The sequence below is a fragment of the Pinus tabuliformis genome, chromosome 7 (assembly GCF_031772625.1).
Source record: "Pinus tabuliformis cultivar Carrire ecotype Pingquan chromosome 7, CPIR1, whole genome shotgun sequence".
Classification (NCBI taxonomy): domain Eukaryota; kingdom Viridiplantae; phylum Streptophyta; class Pinopsida; order Pinales; family Pinaceae; genus Pinus; species Pinus tabuliformis.
Genome location: NC_142293.1, coordinates 2,044,691,828 through 2,044,709,541, shown reverse-complemented (window position 1 = coordinate 2,044,709,541; position 17,714 = coordinate 2,044,691,828). Strand labels below are relative to the sequence as shown.

Here is a 17,714-nt window from a genome sequence, read left to right as displayed (position 1 = left end):
GTGCTTGAATGAACTAAATAGAGGGCTGAATTCTCTTCTTCTGCTCTCCTTCTCTCTTGCTCTACACTGGTTGCCCTTTGTTCAGCCGCATAAAGCCTATTCTAAAGGTCTGTGATCTGTTTGCTCATCTGGGCCACATTGTGTTCCGTGGCGGTAACGAAAATTGTTCTGCCCGAGGCGATCATTTCTGGATTCATAGTGATGTTGGGCACAATCTCCTTGGCTTTGGTGACCGATAAGGGCTCCACTAGATTCCTGGCATAATACTTTTTCATTTCTTGCACAATTTTGAGGTTGACTCCATGAAGGTGAGCTTCGTGAGATCTAGGACCTCCTCCTCTTGTCCTTCTTAGAAACCAAACTCTTGCAAAGGAAGGTTCCCTCTAGTGAGGGGAGTATAAAGAGGCATATCTAATGGGGGTAGCTCACTTTGTTCTGTTCCAGCTCAGATGTTTTACTGGTCTCTCCTCATTCAGCTCCCATGGTTTCCTTTTCTTTGCTCCTCTTCAATTCTTCCTCCTGCCGCTTTCTCTCCTTATCTGCTAGTGCTTGTTGCCTCTTAAGATCCTCTTCTTGCTTAAGATTTTCTTCTTTCTCTTTTAGCTCCTATTCTAGCCTCCTTTTCTTTTCGAGTTGGCCTTGGTCACTAGAACCTTGAGATTGTTTGAGCTTTTTCTCTCTTTTCCTCTTGAGCTCTTGCATTTTCCTTGCTAGGGAAGAATTCCTTTATTCTAGTGTTTCATTAATGACTTCCTCTTCTAGTTCACTCAAAATATCTTCAACGTCTTTCTATTTCTTCTTCTCAGATTCCCTAGTGGCCTTCTGTGTCTCCCATTATTTCTTCTTCATGGTGGAGGCTTTCTCTTGAAGATTAACATTTTCCTGGGAATTCTCAAGGAGCTCCTCATCTCTGGCATGTTGCTCATTAGGACTAAGTTTCCTAGTCGTTTTATACCAATTATTTACCCCGTCTTCATGATCTTGTCGAGCATGTGAATATGACCAGCTGAAATTTTCTTTTTTTGCAGTTAGCAGCCATGAATTTCTTGGGATCATACGTCTAATAATTGAGGTTTACAAAGTGGTTACCTTTCAATGATTTGGCTTCTACTTCCACTTGTTTTAATTTATCAACTATATATGCTCTGATGACGAGCGGGAAGGAGGGACATGGTTTCTTCTTGGCTTTATTTAGTACCTTTCAAAATCCCTGTGTCATCTAGTAGCAAACTTCTCGCAGGAGTGTTTTATCTTTAACAAACTTGGGCAACACATGGGGGACCTTGTGTGTACCGAAGACTCTGATGAACGTGCCCTCCTGGATGGAAAACCAATGCACTACCTTGACCATGATCTCCATGGCCCTCCTTGACATTCATGGTGGCTCCTCCCCAAATAGCTGTTGGTATAGCAGGGCGATAAAATATTCTGAAATCACGTCTATCATACCTTAATAGGTAGTGTCCCAGAAAACCTTGTAGTGGTGGTGCACAAGGCTGGCCACTGATGTATCCCAATTATCAAATAGACATCTTATGTAGACAACATCCATAAGGTATGAAGCCATGTAGAATTTAGGTGGCTTCTCCAGATTTGGGTGTTTGGCCGCAGTCATTTATTTCGGGATGATGCCAAAATGCTCACCCAGTTGAAGATTGTTCCTCGGGTGGCAACATCGTGCATGAGAGGGACCCAAGTTCCATAAAATGTGTCACAATTTGCTTTGTCATACAAGTGGCACATCATAGAGGAAATTAGTTGATACAATATCCTTAGCCCCTCTGTCTTGTATGCCTGATTTTCTCTAACCTAGAATTTTGACGGGTCTTGCCACCATTGCCTCAGAATATATTTGATTGGTATTAAAAAACCTGAGAGCCACCGAGTATTGAAGGTCTCCTTCCTTTCGGGGAGTCTGTAGTAGGTGGCCATAACTAAAGGGGAGATTGCATCTAAGGGCGTTCCAGTGTGGTCCTTGATTATCCACGAATCTGTATCTGTATTATGTAGGACCCTGTCAATACTTTCTGTGCACGGAAATATCAGAGCATGTGATACTATCTTGTGTAGTTTAGACCTATTGACATTCAAGTATATCAGTAAATCCTCCTGGGTTTTTAGTATGTTCAGCTTCGCGAACTCTTCGTAGATGTTATACCAGGAGAGTCTTGTGGTTTTATTGATATTGCAAGACGTGTCCCCATAGATGGGTGGCTCCTCGTACTAGTAGATTTCTAATGAACTACTTCCCGAGCTTCTACAAGCAACCTTTGTAGTTGGGGGTGTCATTTCATCTTTGAAGGAGGAGATGGATATGTACTCAAGGTCTACTTCACTTGGAATGTTGAATAGACAATCCCACGATGAGAGAAATGACGTGAAAATTAAACATAAACTGTATTAAATACAATCAATTTCAAAAGTTGTCAGGAGGCCTTTTGATAGGTTGCACTGAAAGGTAGGTCGCATAGGTTGCAAGGAAAATAGGGACAAAGTGTATGAGTTTTTGGTCGTGAAGTTGCGAGGTCGGTAAGTCAGGGGGTCACTAAGGTCGTAAAAATTATGGTATCATGCCTGTGAGCCATGCGACCTAGGGTTTAGGATGGATTAAACGAAAATATTGAGGCTTGGGGAGGTATGGAAATATTTATAGCCAGATGGTCAGTCTTACTGGAGAAAATAGGGATGGTTAAGGTTGAGGCATGGCTATGAAGGGGGTTGGAGAGACAGCACGGGGCCAAAGTAATTGATTCTGGGTTTTAGGTGAAAACCTAGGCCAAAATGGAGATAAAAACCTCCCTAGGGCGGAATGTGGAGATTCAGGGTGGAAAACACTAACCCTTGGACCGGAAAAATGATGACTGGGAAGCTGAAATGTCGTTTACTTGGAGAAAACGTTCACGCATCCAAGTCGCAAGCCACCTTCATCTCTCATGCAACCAAAGGAGCTGTTACAAATGAATCAGGGTGACCTACCATTTATAGTTTTGGTTGCACGTGTGGGGGTCGCATGTCCAGCCTTGCAACCTATGAGACCTATGCGATCTTGTGACCTATGATGATCGCGAGGTTGCAAGGTTCACATGGTCACAAATACCTCAATTGCGACCATTGTGACCTACATGACCTATTTGTCACGAGGGTCACAACGGTTGTGAATTTGTCAAATACGAACTTTGGGACCTTTGTGACTCGGTGACATAGCGATAAAAAGGTCACAATGGTCACAAGGGTCACAAAATTTTGAGACCCGACCTATGCGACTCATGCGACTTATGCTACTTGGGTCGCATAGGTGCACAAGTCACGTGTGAAGGAAAGGGTCACATTCTGAAGCTATGACTAACTTACCTGAACTGGATTTGCGACTTACCCCGAATTAGCAAGAAACTTTAGGTCCTCATGAGGCTTTTCTGGCCTAGCGAGCCTTTGAGCATATTATTAAGGTGCGAAAAGTTCTCGAGTGATAGAGGGGCTCTGAAATATTTAAGGATTTTGAAATTTTTGGAGGGGTTGTTGCAATAGCTACAAAAATTGGAAATTCACTAGGAGAACTCCAAGATCTCTGACATTTACTGGCTTGGGTTTAAGGGGGACCTGAAAGAGTGTTGCTTCCATATAGCTATGGGTCCCACACACCAGTCAACTATCCCAATCTATGAAAACTTGGCCTTTAACACATGGGATAGGGTGTTAATTCCTATCCTTTTGAAGGAAAAGGGAAGCTGAAGTAATGATATGAGATTTAAGATTTTTTTTTTGCTTGGTCTAGTGGTCATGGTACTCTAGTGTTGCTCCGCTTCCAGCGAGCTTGAAAAGTACCCTGATGGAGTCACTACCTAGAAATTGCGAACATTTCTCCACTACCAGCGAGCCTAGTCGGTACCCCAGCGGAGTTGTTGCCTCACCTCTTTGCGCATGAAGCCTTTCTCAGTCCTTTAGCCCTTATTATGAGTAATTGGATGTGCTCATTGGAACTTATTTGTCTGTGCTTATTTGCACTTATTTAATGGTGGCTTAAAGCCTGGGTGGACGAGGGATCCCATCTTATTTTACTTGCAAAGAGGTTTTTTCTGGTTTTTTAGAGACCTTATTGTTTTCCCGAAATGTATATATACTCAAAAGGTTTCTTCAGTTCCCCCTTCATTCCCAAAACAATGAGTGAGCTAGAAAAATTCAAACTTTCAGCCATGCAAGTAGCTAGGATAGGCTAACGCGAGAGGAAAAGGGAGGCCTTGATTGTCATTGAGTTCCCCACTACTGCCAATTTCTCACATTCTATCTTAGTCATGACTTAAGGTTTAGTTAGCAAATGGTTCCATAGGGCATCTGTGGAAGCCAAAGTGCAGGACTGTTCTAACCTCTACCTGTCATCTCAAACTTTTATTTTCAAAGAAAAAACACATCAAAATATACCGAAAACAAAACAAAATGACTAGCTAGGAAAACGAAAGGGAAATATGGTACAAGATGGGACTAGCAACCTTGAGGGATACTAGGTGAAGTAGAACTTGACTTCTTGGCCATTCATAGGAAGGGAGTTATGAATATAATTAATAACAAGTAAATAAATAAAATAAATATAAATATTAATGAATAAAATATTGGTTATGTTAAATAGTCATTAAGTTAAGTGAAAAGGCATGTCTAAAAGACATGCCTAATCATGAAATGTCACCTGCTGAGGTATAAAAGCAACGCCTCATTGTAACATTCATATGACTTATACATTTTATATATACAATAAATTATTATTTCAAATACCTCTTATGTATTTTTACATTCAAGTCTACAAGCTATCAGTTTTTATGCTTCAGTGGTATCGGATCCATGGCGCACAATATAATCATGCGGGTATTTGAACGTTGTTCACCGCACAATGTGCCATTATGTTCACGTCCTAATTGTGTTGAGTAGTTTAATAAAATTCAAGAAGCATTTCAGCATTTAGAAAATTCTTTTGCAGAATTTAAATCATGTCGAAAGGAAATCAATAATAAGGAAGATGATAATGAAAATGAAGAAACAGAACAAGGTGAAGTAGAAGAAGAAGATTTTGATCAGGAACATGTAGATGTGATAGATAATGATGAATATGAAAAGGATATCGATCAAGATGAAATTACAGATGACGCTGATCCTGATGTGGATGAGGACCATCTTGAAAAATGAGAAGATGAACAATATCATAACCATGAGAAGGATGCAGAAGAAGACATTGATGATGATGAAGAGGAAGATATGGAAGAAGCAAAAGAAGAAGATATTTTTGAAGATAATTATGAAGATGATATATTTGAAAAAGAAAAAGTGGATTATGGGGAAGAGAAAGAAGAAAATGCACGTATTCATGTTGATGGGAAAGAAGGTCCAGTAGATGTCTTCGTCATTGAATTGGATGGAACAATTGGGGATATTAAATCAATGCCATTCATTGAGTCTTTGTGTCAACTGTTGGGCCAAAAAATGTTTTTCGGGTTCATGTAAACCTTGTACCTTTTATAGGTGTTGTTGTAGAGTAGAAATCCAAACCAACACAACATAGTGTTAGGGAACTAAGAACATTGGGGTTGACACCTCATTGGCTAGTTTTTCGAAGTTCTTAGCCCTTACTAGAGAATACTAAGGAGATGCTATCTCAATTTTGTCATGTTCCAGAAAACAACCTTTTGAATATTTATGACGTATCAAACATTTGGCATGTCCTTGTATTGCTAAGGTATCAAAAGGCACACGAGGCAATAATGAAACAATTGAATATATTAAGTTTTTCTAAAACCCCAAATTTAGAGGAATGGACTGTGAGAGCAGTGTGCTATGATAACCTTATAACTCCTATAAAAATTTCCATGGTGGGAAAATATACTAGGTTGTCAGATTCTTACCTTTCTGTATTGAAGGCTCTTTTACATGTTTATGTTGCATGTTCATTGAAATTGTTTGTAGAATGGGTTGCAACTTCCAATCTTGAAGATGTAGCTGCAAAAAAGAGACCAGACGTTCATGCTTCTGCATGGAAGGTTTTGAAGGGTGCAGCTAGTGTTCTAGTCCCAGGGGGATTTGGTGATCAAGGTGTGCAAGGAAAAACATAGGCAACAAAATATACACGCAATGGCATTTGCTTGGGGATACAGATTGCTGTCATTGAATTTGCACATTCTGTTCTTGGTTTGGAAGGTGCCAACAGTGTAGAGTTTGGCCTAGAAACTCAACATCCTTGTGTCATTTTCATGCTGGAAGGGTCAAAGACCTTTATGGGGCATACAATGCGGCTCGGTTCAAGGAAAACATTATTTCAAACTGCTGATGTGGTTCGTCAGGAAGTATCAAAATTAAAAAATACACTTCATGTATTCAATCCAGACTCCTTATGGGTAGTGGGACTATTGATGGAGGACCCTCAACATGCAACACTCAAATCAAGTTTGAGAATTCTTGATATAGTGACCGAAAGTTCTGAATGCACATGCACACCAAGAGATTGTCTGGGTATAATTGACAAAGCATGCTTTCCTGTGATGAATATTAGGAATATCAGATTAATTCTGATAGTGGGGCCTTTCCCCCTTTTCCATTTTTGAAAATACAAACCGATGAACGCTCAACCAACAGGAATAGAACAAATATCGCAACAAAGTCGACTGCATTGGATGTAAAGAATATGACTGTTGTTTTGTTCCACTGTGCTGTCCATGCCCTCGTTGTCCTGACAGAACCACACACTTAAAACTCTACCTTTACACTCTGCCTTCCCCATGCTGGCCTACTTCCATGTTTGATTCCCACTCCGTGCACCCTTCCTCGTTGTTCTCTCTGCCTCCTTTTTCACCCAAGCCTCCCGTGCTGCTATACGTCCGACGTCTGCAGGCCTTTCTGTATAGGGAAAATTTTAAGAACCCCCCCTAAATTTATAAATATAATAAATGGGCGAATCTCCATGGTATATAGGAAAAATGGAAGGAGATTTTATCAATAACATAATATGTATATAAAATTTTTTGGCGAATCTCTCACCAGGCATGGCGAATATTTTACTCAATTATAAAATCTTGTAAGATCTTGGCGAGTCTTTCACTAAATAATAAAACTTTGTAAAGTCCTAGTGAATCTTAGCATAGGCTACATGTTGGTTTAATTCCCCCATTTAAATAGGCTACATTCCACGTGAATACCATGGGTCAATACCATGTGCTATTTTGGTGAATACCATGGGTCAATACCATGTGCCATTTTTATTTTTATTAATTCTAATATTAGGGTTAATAATGGTTTTTTGCATGGTATTAATAACAATCTAGTCCATGGTATTTGTCCCATAGTATTTTGGCCATAGGTTTCACCTAAATATAACCCATTTTTTGAGTGTGCATAAATATAAAGTGACTTATGGAGTAAATGTGAAAAAATGTTTTATTTGTTTACCATACCTCTCATTTATTTATATTTTTATTAATTTACCATACTTCTTTTACAAATATGGTATTTGGCCCATAGGATTCACTTAAATAAAACCTCTTTCTTGAGCCTTCATAAATAGAACGAGGGTTATGGACTAAATATAAAAAGAGGTTTTATTTATTTACGATACGTCTAGTTTATTTATATTTTTATTTATTTACCATACCTTTTGAGTAAGTATAAAAAGACGTTTTATTTATTTACCATACCTCCACTTTACTTATATTTTTATTTTTTTACACCCTTAATACATAAGGTGACTTATGGAGTAAATATAGAAAATGTTTTATTTATTTACCATACCACTCATTTATTTATATTTTTATTAATTTACCATAGCTCTTTTATAAATATGGTATTTGGCCCATAGGATTCACTTAAATAAAACCTATTCTTGAAAATGGGTGAATGGATTCACTTAAATAAAACCTATTCTTGGAAATGGGCGAATGGAAGGTTGTAAGTCCTAATTTCAAGGGCTAAATTTACCTTTTTTACCCTCTCCCTTAAAATAAGGTGGGCTATTTGAGGTGATTTGTAAAAATGTACTATGATACAAAATATTCGCCCACTAAAAATTTAAAACCCTTTAATTTCGCCAAAGGGCGAACATTCGCCCCTAAAATTATCCTTATTTCTGTACATGGGGTGGCGACCGCACAAAAAAAACCAACTGCAGCCACGGACGTGACCATGGTCGATGGTCGTGACTACAGTAAACCAATGCCACCCTTTGGTGAGGATTAAAATAACGTTTCATAAATATTTTTATTATAACAATATAATTATAAATTTTAATTATTAAAAAAAAACCACGGTAATCCTGTCGGACACTAAAGACAGTTTTGAAACATCACGATCCTTGACCAGTCGCCATGTTTTTTTTTAAAGTCGATTTGGATGGTGTATATATCACATGGTTCTTTTTTCTCCACTTTCAAAGTTTCACACAAGTTGATTCAGCAGACGGTTTCCGTGGTAATATATATATATATATATATATATATATATCTATATATATATGAATTAATTAAATTAAGTTAGTTAATTAATTGTTACACAGTAATTTGTCACTATCCTCATCTCATTCCCTCTGCTGTGTCATGTATCAAATAAACATGTTCATGTATTCCCATTGATGTAAGAAGATTAAGCAAATGCTTTTTGATGCTGCAAGTTGACCCTCATTCCCTAAGTTTCTGCCTCGTCATGAGTAAGCCCTTAATATATGTTAGCCTCCTATTGCAATAGGTTTCATATTTCATGATTGACTGTTTTACATGCCAAATATGTCATCTTTTCATGCTGCAAGGTTCCATATTTCCAAGAAGTTCCATTTTGAAGAATCATACGATTTTTGAAGAGTTTTACAGATAAGGGAAAGCCAAACAGCTTAAGCTTGGCTTCCCTAGGTTTAAATTGCTTGTTTTAGAAGATAGAGAATGAATATATGTCCAAACAACTTAAGCTTGGCAGATGAGTAGATAGGCAGAGAAACAAGGGCGCTCAACTGTTTAATCTGAGCCCTCGAAGAGATAAGGGTACATTTAGATAGGAGGGCAGTCAAAAGAAAAGAAGATAATCAGGGTTTGCAAATCTAGGTGCACCCAAACCAAAAAGAAGAAAAAATGCTAGGTATGTAGGCTGGGTAAGTAGTTTTGAGGTTGCAGAATGAATAAGTGTGATCAATTTTGTATTTCAAAGTGTTATTTTACTTCAGATCACAAGTGCAAGGCAGTTTTCCTTTGGAGCAACTCAAATGAGGCATGATTAACTTCCCTTTCTTCCTTTCCCCCAATCATTCACTAACTTCCCCTAAAGATGTTAAGATCTGCTTAATATTTTTAAAAATTCATCATATTCCATAACATTTTCCTAAGTAAAGATCTGCTTTGCTTAAGGATGCTTATTTTTCTTATACAGGTCCTGTTTCCCCTTTAAAGCCTAGGATTTCTATCCTTAGCGCTTTCTTCACAAAAATTCATATTAACTCCTAACTCTATTATGTAAATCCCTCCTTATTTCCCCTTCCCATACTAAAAAATATAGCAAAAATCCCATTATTTACATATCCCCTCCTTTGGTTGAAATATAACCATAAATATTGCTTGGGAATTACTAAGTTTACTTGAAACTTAGTAAGAACCCTCATTTTTCTCAAAAACCATCTTCCTAAGGTATTTGGACTCCTTCCAAAACACAAAAACCCCCTTTAAATGCTATCGGACCCCTTCCGATGCATTAAGGACCCTTCCTAAAGCTTAAAAATCTTCATCCGATGCACTAAAACCCATCTCCATTGCATTAAGCCTTCTTCCGATCACATTAGGCCTTCACCGATTAACAAAACATTCCTCTGATCCGTATCCCCCTCCCTCCGACGCGATATCGCTGTCGGAGATGGCAATGACTTTGTTGGCCCATATATATTCACGCTCCGATGGCAAACCGCCGATCGCGACTTCGCGATCGGCAGTCGCAAGGTTTCTGTACCTATATATATATGCCCCCCTCTCATCCGCCGATGTGATATTGCTATCGCACCCGAAAGCATATCGCATCGCGATCCACTCATTTTTGTAATCGCATCATTTATCTATATATACCTCCGCTTCCTCGTAAAACTTGGTTATATTGTAAAAACTTAATTTTTACCGCTAACCTCATTTTACCACAATATATGGCATTTCCACAATATTTCCCATTTTCGCACAGCCGCATGCCTTATCGCTTTTCCGATATCGGCGATTGCTCCCATCGCATCGCATATATAAAAGCCATCTCCCCCTGTCCCCGCCGATTGCCGATCACCGATTTAATCGCTGCCGTCCGATCAAGCCCCCGAGTCGCAACGAGCCCGCCACTGCTACGTGTCACCCTGCCGTACTCGGGACCCCCCGCTGACGTCATCACAGAAAGGGTGAAAAGGGTGAAAATTGGGTCAAAGGAAGCCTGAAACAAGAAACAGAGGCAGTTTTCGATGCGCGATTAGCACCTAGCGCTAATCGCGCATCGCTAAGAAAAAATGATCAAAATGGAAGGCTTCATATTTCTCGGCTACCAGTAGGCCCGAAAATTTGCAGTTTGACAGAATTTCTTCATAAAGGTTCATATTCAATCGGCCAACACCGATAGCATTCCAGAGGCCATGAAAAGCATTTGGAGCAACCATTTTTGCCTTGACAGGGTGGAACAGGGGCGATTTGACAGTTTCAAGCACATCAAGGGAGAGAAAGTGGCCCGAATCAACTGTGAAAGAGTATCATAGGAAAGATGAAGCCCAGATTAAATTGAAGAGTATTAGTGAAGCGACAAAGGTTATCAGATCGGCAATACCAAAGCAGGTGAACATTAAAGGCCCCAAAGCAAAGTCAAAGAAAGCAGGGAAGCCATTTAAGGCTCTCAGATCACAGTTAATGCACATCAATGCCACTCAAGAGCAGGGGATCAAAGCCCAAAGCACAGTTATGGATAAATGAACAACACAGAGCTATAAGGACACCATATTAACTCATTTTGATACATCTGCCTCCAGCGCAGCTCAAAGATATTTTCTTGCATTAATTTCAGGACAAGATCAGGTTAAAGAATTCATTTCCCTCAGACCTATTTAAGGTATGCTGTAATAGATATTTTTGGATATTTTCTCTATATAAACCACCCTAATTCATTGTTTAAAGGGTTGGTTGGTTGATAATCCTCATTCTAGACTTGCGCTGTATTTTTGAGAAGCTCTGTAATCAAAGACTGCTGGAATGCTTTGGATGAAGAACTGACTGTTGTGTTATTAATGGCCAAAGAGTGACTGTGGAATTCCTGTGCTACTACATGGCTCAATAAGTGTTTTTCTAACTCTGTTTACAGTTTACATATGTTTATGCCACCATTGTGTTACCATCTAAATAGCAAGAAAGAAGAATAGCTTAGGTTTTGCTTGACTGCACCCTATGCTCAGTTCTTGTTATTTCTATATGTTTTCTTCAGAAATGGTTATGAACATGCATACTTAAATGATCATGTTTACCCTGTTTCTTTCACATATGACTGTTATTTAGGAATTCTTGATTGCTCCTAGAGAAACTATCATTCACCTTCCCTCTCTGTTAGCTAATGAAAGATTCTCAATTAACTTTCATCTCTGACCTTCATTCCATCTTTATTCCAGCATGATATTGTTCTATGTGTAGCTATCCTGCTCTATATTCCTCTTGTGACCAAGAAAACGCAACAACAAGCCCTAATCCATGACTCCATGCCCAATGGTTTGAACTTCTCACTCTATGCATCCCAACTCTGCTTGAAAACATCATCCTTCCCACCAAAATCAAAACAAAACCCATGTACACCATAACTAGCCTAAAATCAACCCAAAACAAAGTTAAATCATAAAGAGAGAGCCCTCTCTGACTGCAGGTAGGCTAGGACCTGTAGCCCAAAGATTGGTTTGTGGTTACCTCGGCCGTATCCCTTAAGGAGCCAAGGGACAACCTGAGTGATAACAATATACGTGATGGTCCCCTATCCTAAACAGTCTCATTGCGACACTGTCATAGGTGTACACCTGTTTCTCGTGACGGTTGAATTTCAAGGCCTGGAACAAAGCTATTAGCTATTTATCGTGATGATTGGTTTGCATGCATTGCCTCCTTGCAATGCAGTCGTGGAGACTTGGTTCACGGCAAGCGATGATCCCGATTGGGCAAATTTGTTCCAACAGTCGGCCTTCTGGATGTCTCTAGACCTGGTTGTTGGGTCAGTTTGGGTCACCCTTCCTCCTTTGGGATGGTGGTTCCATCTTTTGTGCTACCTTCCTTGAGGATAAGCTCCCTCTCCCTCATTTCATGGAGACTCCTTCTCCTATAAAATCACTCACCATTGCTATCATCTGCTAGTCCTTTTGGTTGGATAGTGCTGCCAGTGCTTTTGAGTTTGGTAGATAGCTTTGGTGTGAGTCTGACAGGTGTGGGATTTCCAGTAGTTTGTAAGAGGTTGTGGAGTGCCTTCACTTTGTATTAAGTCTTGTGAGTGAGAGAGAGATATTGTCTATTTGGGAGACCCATTCTTGAGAGTGAATGCTTGAAGAAACATACTAGCTAGACCCTCCGGAAAGGCTTGTGGCGTTAAGACTTGTTTGTAAGATTTTCTCTTGATTCATTATTAATAAAATCAATGATGATTTCCTATGTCTTATATGTAATTTAATTGATAGCTCATGATTTATTGACTTTATGAGTAAATAGATCATTGTTGTTCTCGGTTACGTGCTCTATTGTTTTCTTGTGGTGTTTCAGGTTGATTGCTCATTAAGGAGAAGGAAACGGAAGTTGGAGCAGCGCAACGAAACTTCATCAACCACCGGTTTGAGGTAGGCCTCCAACGGTGACTATTTAAGGGAATCAATTGGTGTTTTGTCTTTGCTGTGACTAGGCCCACTCTAGGGCTAGAGGGGTTGCCTTTGTCTGCAGAGGGAACACTTTCCTACTTCACAAGTTGGTGACTCCGCTAGGAAGTCCTTTGTATGTTTCTCTCTTGTTTTCTTTTGTCTGGTTTTTGATTTAGTGTCTCTTGAACTTTGGGGTTAAACCATCAGTCTTTTGGGTTACCTGGGTCAATTTGGGAAATCCCTTTACTGTCTGGAAGAATAGTCTAGTCTTTGTTTTGGAGTTTTCATTTGTTTTTCCATTACTTTTAAGCTTGTTGCTGAAAAAAGCTTAACAGTCGTGCAGATGTCGCCCTGTCTCTGTTTTATAATCCTGTGCGTCACTGAATCCTGTCGTACAGTCATGACGATTCCTGAAATCGGCTCGTCGCAGAAGAGACATGTACTCTCACGACGACGTCGCTCTGTTGCTGCGACTATTGGCTAATCATCACTAGTTGCTGGTTTTACGCCCTCGACGATTCCTATAGAGTTGTTTTTTCAACTCTACCTCCTGAATCCACTAGTCTTGTTTATCCCCTGTTGTCTTTCTCTTGCCCATCAGTTTGTTTTAATTACTTTTGGTTAGAGGTATTGTCTCTTTGGTTTCATTGAGTGAATCTTGTGTTTTTTGGCCTTGTGACCTAGCTCTTTCAAGTTTTTGAATTATCTAGCCTGGTTTCTCGTTTGTCCAAGGTTCATCCACGACCATCTTGTTGATTTGCTTGAGGATTTTTCATTACTTGTTTCTTGCTGGTTGATGCTTAGTGTCAATTATTGAACCAATTTTTGATATTGATTCAATTTTTTCACTACCAGACATAGATTACAATTGTTTGGATCAATCAGTTCACGCTTGCTTGTTTGTCTCTTTAAATTCAAAACTATCAAAATCAAAAGATTGCATTCATTTAGTATACAAAAGTGAAAGTACATTTGCATTTCAAGTTTTCATGTTTGAGAAATTGGAAAGCAAACTTTAAAATCTATCATTAGTATTATCGATGCACTGTAGGATTGGTGTGTTAATGCATTGTGTTTCTTAGCGCTTGCATTCTTTTGCATTTGTTTGTCTTGGTTTGGAAATGAACTCTCTACCTTCTTGTAAGTAGGTGTTCATTGAAATGAAAGATGCTTTACTCATTCTAACTGCATCTAGGGTTTTTGATATACATACGGTAAGGCCTGGAAATTGAAACCTAATTTAAGATCAACTCTAAAATGAACTGAATGAACTTAACAATGCATTGGAAATTAATGCACAATATTTAGAGGTCTAGGCTAGAGACGTGCTCCAACGTAGTTAAACCTAGTCACTATTGCTTTCACTTAAGGTTGGGTGATTCCTCCTTCTGTGACTCAATAGCTGTTAGTATGGACTTGCGCTCCTAGTACTGTCAAGTATATGTTGGGAAACCCCACTAGGTTATCATCCTATATCCTTAGGAAGACGTGTCTGCTGCCTTGCAAACCGTAACACACCGAAAACAACATTCGCGAAGATTGACTTCTGTACAGAAAGTCCTGGGCTTTCATATGATCGCCAAGGTGTATATGCAGTTTTATGGGTTGTTTGGTAAACCTTTTTCCTAGTTCTCCAGAGTAGTCACTTTCATTCCTTTTCGGACTCCTTAAAAGAAAAGGTCCATCTGACCACTTGTCCTTTCAGGCTCATTAAATATTCAAAGGTGACTAGAGTCATCCTTTTCTCGACTCTCTAAAGATGAAAAGGTCAAGTTCTGTTTCTGTGTCTTAAAATTTATTCGGCCACGTTCACATTTACCTTGTTAGATATTGTTTGCATTTTAGTTTGTGTAGGTTTGTTTTCCTTACTCACTTAGTTTTCCCTAGCGTTTTTTGAGTTAAATCATCCTAGCGGAATCACCGATCTCGTCTCCTGTACCAAGTGACCAAGGCTCTCCATCTTCTGTCACTTCTGAGGTACCAGTTGTGAGTGATACTCTTCCTATTACGGTCAAAGTTGTTGATGTGAATTTAACTTACAACCTCCTTTTAGGACAAAGCTGGAAGTATGCCATGTGAGCCGTGGCTTCATCTCTATTTCGTGTCCTTCATTTTCCCCATCAAGGGAAAATTGTCACGGTAGACCAGTTGTCCTTCTTCGCTTCTTCTTCTTCTGATGGCAACGTGCCTTTCATGGAGCATACCTCCGTTCCGTATGAGAGTGTGGGTGCTGGAATTTTTAAAGATCCCGCCCTTATGGGTGTATTTTCACTCCCACCTCCCAACATCGCTCCCATTAATATGATTTCTGTTCGTTCTGATCCTTGGGTTCTTCCTCCCGTTGATCAGGTAGAATCGTGGGGTGATGTCATGCCGTTGAGTCTTGCCGAGCTCAACTATGTCGAAATTGTTTATGCATCGGCTCCATCTTCTGAACTTGCTCCTTTGAGCAGGACTCTCGACTCGTACATACAATCCCCTTGGCTCGAGGATAGCGCTTCTTCGGATTCCTTACAGGAAACCTTTCCTTTTGATGAAGCGATTATCGAGACTATTTCTTTCAAATAACCTCCTTGGTTTGATCATCACCATCGTTCCTCATTTCTCCCTAGCCACAGGGCTATGATTACTTGTCTTGAGAAGTTTGCTTACTGTGTCCCCTCCCAACCCATTTAGACACCTATCCAAACCCATCAAGTTTTCTCTGAAGGAAATATGGGGAACATTACGCAAACTCAACCTATCGACATGTCTGTTAAACCAGGGGTTGTCGAGCATATTCACATCGAAGTAACTTGTACTCCAGAGGAGATTCAACTTTATACTGATCTTTTTCGAAAATTTCCTAATGTTTTTGCTTGGTCATACGAAGAGATGCCCGTCATTGATCCTAGAATCGTGGTGCATGAAATACCTACGTATCCGAGTGCTAAACCTGTTCGACAGTGTCTATGCCCCATGCACCCCCGAAAGGCTACAACTATTAAAGAGAAGAAGTTGAGAAACTTCTTAAAGCTAGGTTTATTTACCTTATCCCGCTCACAGATTAGGTTTCTAATATTGTCCCTGTGACCAAGAAGCAGGGCACTATTAGGGTATGTGTTGATTATTGCGACATTAATCGTGCCTGTCCCAAAGATAACTACCCTACACCTATAAGAAACTCCATTTCGGTCTAAAAAATGTTGTTGCTACCTTCCAACACACAATGTCTTATGCATTTCATGATATTCGACACATTGTGCAGACTTACCTGGATGACCTTCCATCTCATTCAGCAAAGCACCAAGACCATCCAAATCACCTTCGTGAAAATTTTCTTCACTGTCGACACTATCATATCCGTCTTAATCCGCATAAATGTGTCTTCTGCTTTGAATCCAACAGACATCTTAGGTTTGTCATCTCCAAAGAGGGCATCTGCCTAGATCCCCTTAATGTTGAAGCCATTCTGAATCTTCCTCCCCCTGCTTCTTTGCAGCAATTGTAGAGTCTGCAGGGTAAAGCGAATTTTTTATGCCGTTTTATTCCGAACTATGCTGAAGTTGCCAAGGGCTATACGTGGTTATTGAAGCGGGATACCCCTTTTGTCTGGGATGCCGCTGCACAAGAGTAATTCGAGCAGCTCAAGGCACTCCTTGTTTCTACTCTGTTGTTACACCCACCTGATTATCACTGCAACTATACTCTTTATATAGCCGCCGCCGATAGCACCATTGGCATGGTTTTGGTCCAAGACGATGATGATGGTACTGAGCATGTTGTCTATTATCTCAGTCGAAATCTACTTGACACAGAAACTCGATATGGCTATGTCGAGAAGTTGGCATTGGCAGCTGTTCATGCCATCCAACGTTTTCGCCACTATGTACTATAGTGCACAATGACAGTGATTTCTGACTGCAACCCAATGACGTACATCTTGTCACGTCAGTTACTGGGGGGAAAATACTCAAAGTGTATTATCATCCTTCAAGATTTTGACTTGGAGTTTACTATGGCCAAGTCTAAGAAATCCCTCGTTTTCACTATGTTGCATTGCTCGCTACCATATGCTACTGCACCCTCTCGATCAAAGGAGCATATTCCGGACGAGTCTCTGTTCTTGATTAGCACCCTTGATCCCTGGTATGGGGATGTTATTCTCTACCTTCAGATGTCCTCCTTTCATCCTGATTTGTCCAAGGATGCTCGGTGATGTATTCACCATCATTCTCAACCTTATCGCATTATCGGGGACACCCTGTACTTTCTCGGTGTTGACTCTGTTTTCTGCCATTGTATGACGTTCGAGGAAGCCAAACGAGTTTTGAATGACTACCACTCTGGTTCTTGTGGTGGTCATATGTCCGGGTATGCTACTGCTCAAAAGATCATCTGTGTTGGTTATTTTTGGCTATCTATTTTTAAGGATTGCATTCTTGCCATCCGCTCTTGTCATGCGTGCCAAATCTACCAATGGAAGATGAGTGCGCCTCCTGCTCCTTTACACCCTATTGTTATCGTCGGCCCTTCTGCCAAATGGGGCATTGATTATATGACCTGTAACCCTCACTCGGTCGGGGGGCATGGGTATATCATCGTTGCATTTGATTATTTTACGAAATGGGCCGACATGATGCCTACACTATCTAATGACGGTAAGACAGTGGCTCAATTTTTATTCAATCATGTAATTTCACAATTCAGAGTTCCTCAGGCTATCATCACTGATCACGGTTCTCATTTTCGTAATCATATGATGACTGAGTTAACAACCCAGCTGGGCTTGCATCATTATAGTTCGACACCGTATTATCCTCAGGCCAATGGCCAAGTAGAAGTTGACAACAAAGTTTTGGTCACCATGCTTCAACACACCATTAGCATGCAC

The 17,714-nt window shown here is 40.0% G+C and overlaps 1 pseudogene; it reads left to right on the top strand.

The window, feature by feature from the left end:
• The first annotated feature begins 4,830 nt into the window (after positions 1-4,830).
• The window catches only part of LOC149256723 (uncharacterized), a 67,858-nt pseudogene continuing 54,974 nt past the window's right edge, over positions 4,831-17,714 (top strand).